The 13,647-nt window shown below is 45.6% G+C and overlaps 1 protein-coding gene across 1 annotated transcript in view; it reads right to left on the minus strand.

Moving 5' to 3' along the window:
- Positions 1-1,476: 1,476 nt before the first annotated feature.
- The window catches only part of plek (pleckstrin), a 198,585-nt gene continuing 186,414 nt past the window's right edge, over positions 1,477-13,647 (minus strand). The window contains exon 10 of the transcript XR_008726511.1: positions 1,477-1,700. The gene's annotated coding sequence lies outside the window, so the exon portion shown is untranslated. The remainder of the gene's footprint in view (positions 1,701-13,647) is intronic.

The raw sequence follows: 13,647 nt of genomic DNA on the forward strand, positions 1-13,647 counted from the left end.
GCGTGCGTGAATTAAAAAAAATTAATTAAAATGTCCATCCAACATCTGAAACTCAAAGCTATTTGTTTTTATTTGAGCCTTAGCGGCTCGAGACTAGTGCGTAGTTCTAGTCACCCGACTACAGGAACATGGAATCATAGAAAATAGGTGTAGGAGTAGAGGCCATTCAGCCCTTCGAACCTGCACCATTCGCCATTCAATATGATCATGGCTGATCATCCAACTCAGTATCCTGTACCTGCCTTCTCTCCATACCCCCTGATCCCTTTAGCCACAAGGGCCACATCTAACTCCCTCTTAAATATAGCCAATGAACTGTGGCCTCAACTACCTTCTGTGGCAGAGAATTCCACAGATTCACCACTCTCTGTGTGAAAAATGTTTTTCTCATCTCGGTCCTAAAAGATTTCCCCCTTATCCTTAAACTGTGACCCCTTGTCCTGGACTTCCCCAACATCGGGAACAATCTTCCTGCATCTAACCTGTCCAACCCCTTAAGAATTTTGTAAGTTTCTATAAGATCCCCCCTCAATCTTCTAAATTCTAGCGAGTACAAGCCGAGTCTATCCAGTCTTTCTTCATATGAAAGTCCTGACATCCCGGGAATCAGTCTGGTGATCCTTCTCTGTACTCCCTCTATGGCAAGAATGTCTTTCCTCAGATTAGGAGACCAAAACTGTACGCAATACTCCAGGTGTGGTCTCACCAAGACCCTGTACAACTGCAGTAGAACATCCCTGCTCCTATACTCAAATCCTTTTGATATGAATGTAAACATACCATTCGCTTTCTTCACTGCCTGCTGCACCTGCATGCCTACTTTCAATGACTGGCGTACCATGACACCCAGGTCTCGTTGCATCTCCCCTTTTCCTAATCGGCCACCATTCAGATATTAGTCTACTTTCCTGTTTTTGCCACCAAAATGGATAACCTCACATTTATCCACATTATACTGCATCTGCCATGCATTTGCCCACTCACCCAGCCTATCCAAGTCACCTTGCAGCCTCCTAGCATCCTCCTCACAGCTAACACTGCCCCCCAGCTTCGTGTCATCAGCAAACTTGGAGATGTTGCATTCAATTCCCTCGTCCAAATCATTAATATATATTGTAAATAGCTGGGGTCCCAGCACTGAGCCTTGGGGTACCCCACTAGTCACTGCCTGCCATTGTGAAAAGGACCCGTTTACTCCTACTCTTTGCTTCCTGTTTGCCAGCCAGTTCTCTATCCACATCAATACTGAACCCCCAATGCCATGTGCTTTAAGTTTGTATACTAATCTCCAGGAAGGATGTAGGTGTGCTGGGGACGGAGCAGAGGGGATTAATAAGCTGTGAGACACTTTCAGTTTCAGTTTGGTTTATTATCACATGTATTGAGGTACAGTGAGAAGCCTTTGTTGCAGGCTAACCAGGCAGCGGAAAAACATTACGTGATTACAAGCGAGCCATGTATCTAGACAGATTTTTCACACAGATAGTTGTGTGTCTGTGGAATTCTCTGTCTCAGAAGGCGGTGGAGGCCAGTTCTCTGGATACTTTCAAGAGAGAGCTAGATAGGGCTTAAAGATAGCGGAGTCAGGGGATATGGGGAGAAGGCAGGAACGGGGTACTGATTGGGGATGATCAGCCATGATCACAGTGAATGGCGGTGCTGGCTTGAAGGGCCGAATGGCCTACTCCTGCACCTATTGTCTATACAGTGTATAGATACATGATAGTGTTTAGTGCAAGGTAAAGCCAGCAAAGTCCGGTCAAGGATAGTCTGAGGGTCACCAATGAGGTAGATAGTAGTTCAGCACTGCTCTCTGGTTATGGTGGGATGGTTCAGTTGCCTGATAACAGCTGGGAAGAAACTGTCCCTTACTGAAAATAAATATTCAAACAACGTATTTAGAAAAGTAAGGGCTCGTTGGGAATGTAGGCATGCTTGTTTAAGCCAACCGAACAGCTGGAGGAAATGCAGATCTCATTGAAGGTCCATAACTTGGTACAGTTAGGGTTAGCACAGTGGCGCAGCTGGTAGTGCTGCTGCTTCAGAGCCGGATTCCATCCTGACCTCGGGAGCGGTCTGTATGGCGTTTGTACATTCTCCCTGTGACCGCATGGATTTCCTTCCCCATCCCAAAGACATGTGGATTTGGTAGTTAACTTGTAAGTTGGCGTCTGTAAATTGCCTCTAGTGTGTAGGGAGTGGATGCAAATACATGATAGTGTAAAACTGGTGTGAATGAGTGATCGTGGTCGGCGAGCTGATGACAATTAGAAAAGAAACACCGTGTGGGGAGATGTTCGCGGGAGGAGATGTTGTGAAGACTTCCATTTAAAACGCACCCTGATTCTGGCCGAGTGTCTTAAAGTGTGAAGTCACTTCATGACCCTTAGCGTTAAAGATTGGGGGTCTGGGTATTTATATATATAGCCTCGGGTAGAATAAAATATTGATATCACTTCAATACTGGAGTCTGTGAAAAGCACCAAGTTCCTGGGAGTGCACATCACAGATGATCAGACATGGTCCACCAACACCATCTCCCTAGTCAAGAAAGCACAGCAACGCCTCCACTTCCTTCGGCGGATGAGGAGAGCCGACCTCCCCCCTTCTGCCCTCACCACTTTTTACAGGGGTGCCATTGAGAGCATTCTTACCAGCAGTCTCTCAGTCTGGTATGGCAGTTGCTCTGCTGCTGACCAGAAGGCCCTACAGAGAGTGGTGAGGACAGCGGAGAAGATCACCAGATCACCCCAACCAGCAATCCAGGACCTATACCCATCTCGCTGTCACAAGGTAGCAACCAATATCATCAAAGACACCACCCACCCAGCACACAAACTGTTCACCCTCCTACCTTCCGGTAAGCGCTACCGCAGCACGCGGAGCAAAACCACCAGATTCAAAAACAGCTTTTTCCCTCAGGCCATCAGACTACTCAACACACTTAAGAAAATTCCATGAACAGTACCCAAACAAAGACAACCAAACTGTGAAAATAACTTTGGCTCAATGTCTCCAGTACGGAATTTGCACTTTGTCTATATTGCACCTTTCATTGTTGCACCCTGTTTAAAATACCTCAACGTTTTTGCTACATTTTGGCACATTGTGAATATTTTAATATTTTAAATAATGTAATGTCTATTGTCTATTTGTATTGGTATGTTGTCTGTCTGTCTGTGTTTTTAATATTACTGCACATTTGGAGTATGGGGAAACGTAATTTCAATCCTCTGTGTAACTACTGTTGCATAATTTAATTGACAATAAAGTTTACTTTGAACTTTGAACTTTGAATACAGCAATGATCACAACCAAACTCTGATATTGAACAAAGTAAGTTAATGGGTCAGATGATCTATAGCTTGGTCCAAGAAGCAGTTTTAAGGGTCATCTCAAACACATTGCATGTTCCTATTTTTTTTTTAATTAAGTGCAGCAATTGGACAATATTTAACCTAAATAGATAATGGTTGTACATTTGACCTGACGTGACGACCTGTGTTTACCATGACCAGTTCTTTAATTGCCCCACTTTGTGTTACAATAAAAAAGCTAAATGTATTTTCCCAGGTCCTTGTGGAGTACAACCCGGCCAACACCAATTGTTTGATTGCGCTGAAGTCTGCACCGTCCATTCCAAAAGAGAATTTATTTAGCCTGACCCTCTTGGATCACAACAGAGCGAGGGCTCAGGTAATCTCTAATATCCACTTCAACATTCCCTTTGAGAATAGGGAAGATTCAAACAAGAGGACACGACTTCAGAATTAAAGGACAGAAGTTTAGGGGTAACATGAGGGGGAACTTCTTTACTCAGAGAGTGGTAGCGGTGTGGAATGAGCTTCCAGTGGAAGTGGTGGTGGCAGGTTCATTGGTATAATTTAAAAATAAATTGGATAGGCATATGGATGAGAAGGGAATGGAGGGTTATGGTATGAGTGCAGGCAGGTGGGACTAAGGGAAAAAAGTTGTTCGGCACGGACTTGTAGGGCCGAGATGGCCTGTTTCCGTGCTGTAATTGTTATATGGTTATATGGTTATATTCAAAAATACAACTGTTTACAGACCTTAAACATGGCGGCATGTTTGTGAATGTAATTGTCTTCCAAAAATCCTCCTCATTTGTGGGTCTGCCCTTTCCTAGTTTCAAGGCCAGTTTATTGTCACGATTTAGCTACAGTGAAATTCCAATTACCATACAGCAATACTAAAACAAAAGCAACAAGACACACAACTACATAAAAGTTAACATCAACATCCACCACACCAGATTCCCCACGTTCCTCACTGTGATTGAAGGCAATAAGGTCCAGTCTTCTTCCTCTTTATTCTTCAGCAGTCGGGGCAGTCGAACCACAAAACAGACACAAAGAAAGACAGGACAGACAGACTGTTGGCGAGGCGGCCACTGTTGGGGGCACACAATGGTTTTCGTGACACATTTCTTTGTAGGAGATTGTTGTGCTGGAGTGCTTAGTTGGAAGTTGTGGGTGAATGTTGGGGCAATATTCTACATTTGAAGAAAGACCATGGAACAATTTTACATTTGCAACAAATAAAAATATTCATGTTGATCTTAATTTAAATATCATAGAACAGTACTGTAGAACAGTACAGAACAGAATTGAGTGAAAGCCAGGTTAGCCGGGAAGTGGTGTTAACCATATAACCATATAACAATTACAGCACGGAAACAGGCCATCTTGGCCCTACAAGTCCGTGCCGAACAACTTTTTTCCCTTAGTCCCACCTGCCTGCACTCGTACCATAACCCTCCATTCCCTTCTCATCCATATGCCTATCCAATTTATTTTTAAATGATACCAACGAACCTGCCTCCACCACTTCCACTGGGAGCTCATTCCACACCGCTACCACTCTCTGAGTAAAGAAGTTCCGCCTCATATTACCCCTAAACTTCTGTCCCTTAATTCTGAAGTCATGTCCTCTTGTTTGAATCTTCCCTATTCTCAAAGGGAAAAGCTTGTCCACATCAACTCTGTCTATCTGTTAGGTAAATTGAATGGATTAAAGGCCGTTAAATCCCCTACGACTTTTTGCTCGACTGAGGAGACGACTGCTGACGAACATGTGACAAACCAGTCGCCTGTAGTTGCCTAAAACATCGCCTAAGTGAGACGGGCTCATGAGGCACTCTATAATGCCCTCTCCTGCTCTAAGACTCTTTACCAGTAGAGCAGTAGACAACATCAACATCAAGAACAGTCTGAAGAAATTCCACATCACATCGAGCAACTGGGAGCACATTGCACTGGACGGGCACTGCTGGAGGAAATCCGTGCAGGAAGGAGCTGCACGTCACGAAACGGAACCACGCAGAGAGAAAGAGACCGCTGCGTAAGGAGAGAGAGAGAGAAGGGGGCTCGACAACTGCCAACCACCGCCAGTCTCCACTGCCCACCTCGCACCAAGGTGTGTGGATCGTAGATCGCCCTCTACACACATCTGCAGACCCACAGGTAGACGACCCTATGGAGAGGAGAGGGCAGTCATACTCGTTTTGAGTGACTGCCGATGATGATGAGCCAACAAGCATTGACTATGCTTTACTATGGTCATGGGTGATGCAGCTGTGGGAGTACTCCATCCATCTAGAGTTTTCTCTACAGCATTCTGATGAAGAAATGCAATGGACATATTGGCTCACATTTCTGTTTCACATTTATAATCTAATCACAGTGCCTTTCAAAACCCATTAGATCCGCATCATTGGGTGACTGCCAAAAACTGCATGAAAGCCACAAAGCTAAAGAGCTTGTCCATATCGTGTGTGCGTAGTTCTGGAGAGCTATTGTGCGCATTCTACCAGGCATTGAGGTTTCAACAATGCATTTATTTTCATTTTAAATGATTGCGAGTAGATCTGTAATATCTAATGGCCCTTCGAGCCGGCACCACCATTCAATATGATCACGGCTGATTTGCGATATAAAAATGGATTGGAAAAGTTTGGAGGAAAAGGTGGGATTGGTGAAAATGGAGGATTCTTGGTTTGAGGTGAGGTGGGGAAAAATGTAATTGAGGAGTAACCTCGATCAAACAGGTAACCTGCATGTGTGTGCGTATGTGCCACCACCCAGTGGCTCCTCGATGGCAGCCTCGCCAACAGTCTGTCTGTATTTTCGTCCTTCTAAAATTATTGTTATTGGGTTTTAAAAGTTTGTGTTAATGTTCTCTGGGTTGTTTTATGTGGGGGAGGGTGAGGGTGAGGGGGAAACTTGTTTTCAATCTCTTCCCTTGCCGGAGATGCGACTGTTTTCCAGATCGTATCTCCGGTCGCTCTGCGGCCAAACATCATGGAGCTGGCGGCCTCGCTCGGGACTGACTTTGAGCCCCATCGCGGGGACGTGGACTTGACATCGGAGCTGATCCCTTGTCTGGGATCGACGCTCCAACCACAGCCTGCGGACTCCACCATCGAGGAGCTCGCAGTCTCGGGTAGAGACCGATGATGGGAAGCTCCAAAACCACACGACGTTTGACCAGCCCTGACCTGGGGTCAGATCACCCACCGCGGGGGAGCTGAGATTCCCCCCAATGCAGGAGCTTGGTTGCCCCGATGCGGAGGGCTCGCTGTCAAGATCATCCCTCAACGGAGGGCTCGAGGTCAACGAACGCTGGAGAACAAAGAAGGGAAGAGATTGAACTTTTGTTCACCTTCCACCACAGTGAGGAATGTGGAGGAGTCACTGTGGTGGATGTTTATGTTAAAATGTATTTTGTGTGTCCTGTTGCTTTTTATTGGTATGAATGTACGGCAAATCAAATTCCTCGTGTGTTGCAAAACATACTTGGCTAATAAAGTATGATGATGATGTGTGTGAGTGTGTGTGTTTAGCCCATCATGTCTACTCCGCCATCCAATCATAGCTGATCTATCTCTCCCTCCTAACCCCATTCTTCTGCCTTCTCCCCATAACCTCTGACACCCGTACTAATTGAGAATCTACAGTGCCCTCCATAATGTTTGGGACAAAGACCCACCATTTATGTATTTGACTGTACTCCACAATTTGAGATTTGTAATAGCAACAAAACCACACGTGGTTAAAGTTCACATTGTCAGATTTTAATAAAGGCCATTTTTATACATTTTGGTTTCACTATGTAGAAATTATTAGACTAAGTGGGACCCGTTGGGTCCCAGCATCACACGGGAGGACTGGTCACCAACACAATATTCCACCTCTCCACCAATTCCAATATTGCTCGCTAGTGGGGGGTGGGGGTTCTGTTGCGCTAGTATGGGTGTTGCGGGCCGAAGGTACTGGTTTCCAGAGGGCTAGTATAGACATTGTGGGCCGAATGGATTCTTGGGCTGGCATCCAACTGTTGCAACGATTTTAAAAGCCAAGCCAAGGCAAACAATTTGGATGCAGCCACCCGACAACCGAAATTCATTTTGTGAACACAAACTTGTTAAAAAGGCGAGGCAAACAATTGGGCTGCAGCCACCTTACAGCCGCATCGAGGGGACTCACCGTGTAGTAGACGTGCGTTCAGTGTTATTCGCAGCTCAGAGAGCCGTGACCCTCTCGCTTCCATCAAGGCTGTGTCCTCTCCCCACTTCTCTTCATTCTCTATACTGATGACTGCAGATCCACCCAGCCAAACTGCCACTTTGTAAAATTTGCTGATGACACAGTTCTCCTGTCTCTGCTTCCCAGCCACACACAACATCACAGCTCAGCCCTGCAGGACTTTATAGTATGGTGTGAAAAGTCTTGTCTTGAGCTAAATATAAGCAAAACCAAGGACATGATTGTGACTTTCTCCTCCCAACAGAGACAGATGGCTGAGGCAGCCACCACTATCATCCAGCAGGAGCCAGTGGAGATAGTGGAGGTATACAAATACCTGGGAACAGCCTTCGACAACCTGCTAAGGTTTTCCTCTAACATAGAGGAAGTCCTTAAAAAGTGCCATCAGAGACAGTACCTACTCAGGAAGCTGAAGTCATTTGGGATTAACAAAGACATTCTCACCACATTCTACTATGCATTCATTGAAAATGTAATAACCTTCTCTTTCACTAGCTGGTCCCACTCCATCACCCTGCAAAACACAAACCGCCTGTTGAATGTGGTCAAGGTCTGCTCAAAAATTATTGAGCAGCCCGTCCGAACTCTCACTGCCCTATGTGACCAACAGTCTGTAAAGTTAACACGCAGGATTCTTCAGGACCCCTCTCACATCCTGTTTCCTGAGTTTGAGTGGCTCCCCTCAGGACGCAGACTCCGCTGTCCGGGTTGCCGGACACACAGGAGGAAGGCAACCTTCATCCCCAGGGCTGTCCAGCTTTTTAATGCTGATCACTGACTCATGAACATATGAAATTAAATAGCCTTCTGTATGCACTTTTTAATTGAAGCACTTAGGAAGCAGTTTAAAAATTATTACTATGTGTTGAATGTTGATGTGCGGTGTGCGTTGTGTGATTGTGCAGTGTGTCTGTGGAATGCGTGTGCTGGTTGATTGTGCAGTATGTGTGCTGCTTATGTTTGTTGATTGTGTCCCTTTTTAAAAAAGCTACTGTAATGTGCCCTTTTAAATTGCCCCTTGGGGACGAATAAAGTGCTTTGAATTGAATTGAATTGAATTCCTGGGTCTGGCAAGGACTGAGTGAGGGACTACACTTCCAGGTTTTATAGACCCTCCCCCCTGCCGCCAGCGGGGGCAGCAGAGAGAATGGCAATTTTTTAAAAAACATGAATATCTGTCTGATTTTTCATCGATGGGAAAAATGCTCCGGTCCCAGAAGGCGTAGGGGGGCATAGGTGGCGGCGTTCTCTTGGAAATCACAGCACAGTGGGCCAAAAGCGGTCAAGATCAGACTTTTAGTAATATAGATAGACAACAGTGTTTATACATAGTCCCCCCATTTCGGGGCACCATAATGTTTGGGACATAGCAATGTCATGTAAATGAAAGTAGTCATGTTTAGTATTTTGTTGCATATCCTTTGCATGCAATGACTGCTTGAAGTCTGCAATTCATGGACATCACCAGTTGCTGGGTGTCTTCTCTGGTGATGCTCTGCCAGGCCTGTATTCCAGCCATCTTTAGCTTATGCTTGTTTTGGGGACTAGTCCCCTACAGTTTTCTCTTCAGCATATAAAAGGCATGCTCAATTGGGTTCAGATCGGGCGATTGACTTGGCCGCTCAAGAATTGACCATTTTTTAGCTTTGAAAAACTCCTTTGTTGCTTTAGCAGTATGTTTGGGATCATTGTCTTGCTGTGGAATGAACCGCCGGCCAATGAGTTTTGAGGCATTTGTTTGAACTTGAGCAGATAGGATGTGTCTATACACTTCAGAATTCATTCTGCTACTACCATCAGCAGTTGTATCATCAATGAAGATAAGTGAGTCAGTACCTTCAGCAGCCATACATGTCCAGGCCATAACACCCCCACCACCATGTTTCACAGATGAGGTGGTATGCTTTGGATCTAGGGCAGTTCCTTCTCTCCTCCATACTTTGCTCTTGCCATCACTCTGTGGAGGTCTTCCTTGGCTTGCCAGTCCCTTTGCGATTAGTGAGCTCACCAGTGCTCTCTTTCTTCTTAATGATGTTCCAAACAGTTGATTTTGGTAAGCCTAATGTTTGGCTGATGTCTCTAACAGTTTTATTCTTGTCTCTGTCTCATAATGGCATCTTTGACTTTCATTGGTGCAACTTTGGTCCTCATGTTGATAGACAGCAACAAAAGTTTCCAAAGGTGATGGAAAGACTAGGTGCTGAGAGCTCTCTTATACCTGCATTAAGGAGGCAATTAAACACACCTGACCAATTACAAATGCCTGTGAAGCCATGTGTCCCAAACATTATGGTGCCATAAACTGGGGGACTGTGTATAAACACAGGTGTCATTTCTACATGGTGATGTCAAAATGTATAAAAATGGCTTTTTAAAAAAATTGACAATGTGCACTTTAACCACATGTGATTTTTTTCTATTACAAATCTCAAATTGTGGAGTACAGAGGCAAATAAATAAATGATGGATCTTTGTCCCAAACATTATGGAGGGCGCTGTAGCTATCTCTGCTTTAAAAAAAAACATTGACTTGGTCTCCACATCCTTCTGTGGCAAAGAATTCCACAGATTCACCACCCTCTGACTAAAGAAATTCCTCCTCATCTCCTTCTTAAATGAACATCCTTCCTTTAACTCTGAGGTTGTGACCTCTAGCCCTAGACTCTCCCACTAGTGGGGACATCCTCTCCACATCCACTCTATCCAGGCCTTTCACTATTTGGTAAGTTTCAATGAGGTCCCCCCTCAATGCTGTACTAGTCTCTAGGCCAATGGAGTCCAAGACCTTCCTCTACTGCCCTCCTTCCAATCTCCAGTCTCCAGTGTGAAGGGCTCGAAGGGCCGAATGGCCTACTCCTGCACCTATTGTCCATTGTCTATTGTCTGGGAATGGGGGAGAATATGTAGGTCTGTGTGTCGAGGCAAGAACCTTAATTACAATTGTACCTGTACTTTGAGGAGGCAAGATATATTGATGCATTCAACTGATATTTGGAGACAGATATCTGCTGCAGCCAACAAGCTATCTACAAGGGGGTCTGATCGAGGGTCTCAACCCGAAACGTCACCCATTCCTTCTCTCCAGAGGTGTTGCCTGTCCCGCTGAGTTACCCAGCACTTGGTGCCTATCTTCGGTTTAAACCAGCATCTGCAGTTCCGTCCTACACAGCTCAAGATTCAAGGGAGTTTATTGTCATGTGTCCCAGATAGGACAATGAAATTCTTGCTTTGCTTCAGCACAACAGTATATAGTAGGCATGAATACAGAACAGATCAGTGTGTCCATATACCATTATATACATATATACACACATGAATAAATGAACTGATAAAGTGCAAATAAACAGATAATGGGTTATTAATGTTCAGAGTTTTGTCCGAGCCAGGTTTAATAGCCTGATGGCTGTGGGGAAGTAGCTATTCCTGAACCTGGTCATTGCAGTCTTCAGGCTCCTGTACCTTCTACCTGAAGGTAGCAGGGAGATGAGTGTGTGGCCAGGATGGTCTGGGTCTTGATGATACTGCCAGCCTTGTAGAGGCAGCGACTGCGATAAATCCCCTCGATGGAAGGGAGGCCAGAGATATCTGATCCAACAGATATTTGTACATTCGCCAAATAAACGCACGATACAGACAAAATGCAAGTCACCGTTTTGAGGTGAGGGGTTTATTTTCTGTGGAGCTGAATTTCAAGTCAATTTGGCTTTATTATTGATATATAAACTGGAAAAGAGCAGTAATGACAAAGTTGGGCTTGAAGCCTAGAACTTCTAATTCCAGGCACAGGACAGAAGAGGAGATGTATTTCCAATTACTAGCCTGAAGTAGAGTGTCTGTAAGGCATGAGGGATTAACTGACTGAGGGTCTGGTGATGAGAATTCCACGTGCGGGCTGCCCACTGGGAACTCGGGAAATGGAGATACAAAGTCAACAATGGAAACTTGACACTGGACAAATGTGGTCCATAGAACTGTGGCCAGAACTACTGGTGTAGGTCAGGCCAAGTTTCCCCTTGCATAGCGCAGATTGCCTCAAGTCTGCCCTGAGCCTAGACTGGGGCGCAGCGGGTAGAGCTGCTGCCTTACAGCGCCAGTTACCCGGGCTTGAACCTGACTACGAGCGCTGTCTGTACGGAGTTTGCACGTTCTCCCCATGACCTGCGTGGGATTTCTCCGAGATCTTCGGTTTCCTCCCACTTTCCGAAGACGTGCAGGTTTGTAGGTTTATGGGCTTCTGTAAATTGTCAGATGCAGGAGTAGGCCATTCGGCCCATCGAGCCAGCGCCGCCATACAATGGGCTCATGGCTGATCATCCACAATCAGTACCCTGTTCCTGCCTTCCCCAAATATCCCCTGACTCCGCTATCTTTAAGAGCTCTATCTAACTCTCTCTTGAAAGCATCCAGAGAATTGGCCTCCACTGCCTTCTGGGGCAGAGAATTCCACATATTCACAACTCTCTGGGTGAAAAAGTTTTTCCTCATCTCAGCCCTAAATGGCCGACCCCTTATAGATAGCGCTTAAAGATAGCGGAGTTAAGGGATATGGGGAGAAGGCAGGAACATGGTACTGGTTGTGGATGATCAGCCATGATCACACTGAATGGCGGTGCTGGCTCGAAGGGCCAAATGGCACATTGTCTATTGTCTATTGTCTATTCTTAAGCCCTTATCCTTATCCTTATTCTTGTCCCTTGTGTGTAGGATAGAAGTAGTGTGTGTGAAGGGCCTGTTTCCGTGCTGTATCTCGAAACTAAACTAAACTGATCTCCTTCCAGGAGCAAGGTTCCTGCAAATCCCATCACTACTATTATAGACGTGTAGAGAGGAACATTTAGAACAAGATTTGGATAATCGCATTAGGGGCCAGTCCTGGCAATGTCGTGGGAGCAATATATCAGCTCATCCGTTAAACTGCACAAACTAAAAGGTATGGAAGAGAGATTTTTACAGTGACTTGGCCACCTCATTAAATGGCAGAACCTTGCTTCCAACATTAGATAGACACCCTCTGGCTGAAGAAATTCCTCCTCATCTTCCTAAAGGAACGTCCTTTATTCTCATTGGTTCTGTCTCTCCCACAAATCCAATGGTGTCCTGTCAACGTGACAAAGTTGCTGCCTTACAGCAAAGATGGCGTCGGGCGCAGTCTGTGTGGAGTTTGCACGTTCTCCCTGTGACCGCGTGAATTCCTCAGGGCGTTCCAGTTTCTTTACTGGATACAGCATGGAAACAGGCCCATTGGCCCATCGAGGCCAGTGGCGGACTGGCCAGGGTGTCAGCTTGCCCGATGGCAAGTGGGCCCCTGTTAAATGATAGCATTGTAGTTGTGTCTCCTGGCAACCAATATTTTAGACCCAGTCCGCCACTGACTGAGGCCACGCTGGTCAGCGATCCCCACACTATCCTACACACACCAGGGGACAATTTACAATGTTACACCAAGCCAATTAGCCTACAAACCTGTACATCTTTGGAGTGTGGGATGAAACCGCATATGTCAGAGAAAACCCACGCAGGTCACGGGGAGAACTTACGAACTCCGTACAGACGGCACCCGCTGTCTTTTGAGACCGCATTTAGAATATTGTGTTCAGTTCTGGGCACCGTGTTATAGGAAATATATTGTCAAGCTTGAAAGGGTTCAGAAAAGATTTACAAGGATGTTGCCAGGATTAGAGGGTGTGGGCTATAGGGAGAGGTTGAGCAGGCTGGGTCTCTACTCCATGGAGCGCAGGAGGATGAGGGGTGATCTTATAGAGGTGTATAAAATCATGAGAGGAATAGATCAGGTAGATGCACAGAGTCTTTTACCGAATTTTGACATGACTTCAGAATTAAGGGACAGAAGTTTAGGGGTAATATGAGGGGGAACTTCTTTACGCAGAGAGTGGTAGCGGTGTGGAATGAGCTCCCAGTGGAAGTGGTGGAGGCAGGTTCATTGGTATCATTTTAAAATAAATTGGATAGGCATATGGATGAGAAGGGAATGGAGGGTTATGGTATGAGTGCAGGCAGGTGGGACTAAGGAGAAAAAAATTTGTTCGGCATGGACTTGTAGGGCCGAGATGGCCTGTTTCCG

This window comes from Leucoraja erinacea, unplaced genomic scaffold (assembly GCF_028641065.1).
Source record: "Leucoraja erinacea ecotype New England unplaced genomic scaffold, Leri_hhj_1 Leri_121S, whole genome shotgun sequence".
Taxonomy (NCBI): Eukaryota; Metazoa; Chordata; class Chondrichthyes; order Rajiformes; family Rajidae; genus Leucoraja; species Leucoraja erinaceus.